The 265-nt window shown below is 40.4% G+C and overlaps 1 protein-coding gene across 3 annotated transcripts in view; it reads right to left on the reverse strand.

Moving 5' to 3' along the window:
- LOC119593716 (aquaporin-11-like) overlaps positions 1-265 on the reverse strand; it is a 26,114-nt gene that overhangs the window by 22,456 nt on the left and 3,393 nt on the right. The window lies entirely within an intron of this gene.

Genomic DNA, 265 nt, shown 5'->3' on the forward strand with positions numbered 1-265 from the left:
ATTCTACATGTTGGTGAGACTATCTACTTTCTACTCACGACAGGGCCTTGGAATACCTGCTTAAATCTACTTTCTACTCTTTCCCAGGATCCTAAATAGGCCTATCTGTGATCCGAGGGCAGGTTTATGACCATTTCATTTTCTGTCATCAAGCTCCGTGCGAACTTTTTAAGGATACACCTGCATAAAACGGCTAAATCATATCTTGAGATACAGTTTCTTGCTTTTGCTATTAGAATTAAGTCTGGCCCAACAACTTTCTCTG

The sequence above is a fragment of the Penaeus monodon genome, chromosome 32, assembly GCF_015228065.2.
Source record: "Penaeus monodon isolate SGIC_2016 chromosome 32, NSTDA_Pmon_1, whole genome shotgun sequence".
In the NCBI taxonomy this organism is placed as follows: domain Eukaryota; kingdom Metazoa; phylum Arthropoda; class Malacostraca; order Decapoda; family Penaeidae; genus Penaeus; species Penaeus monodon.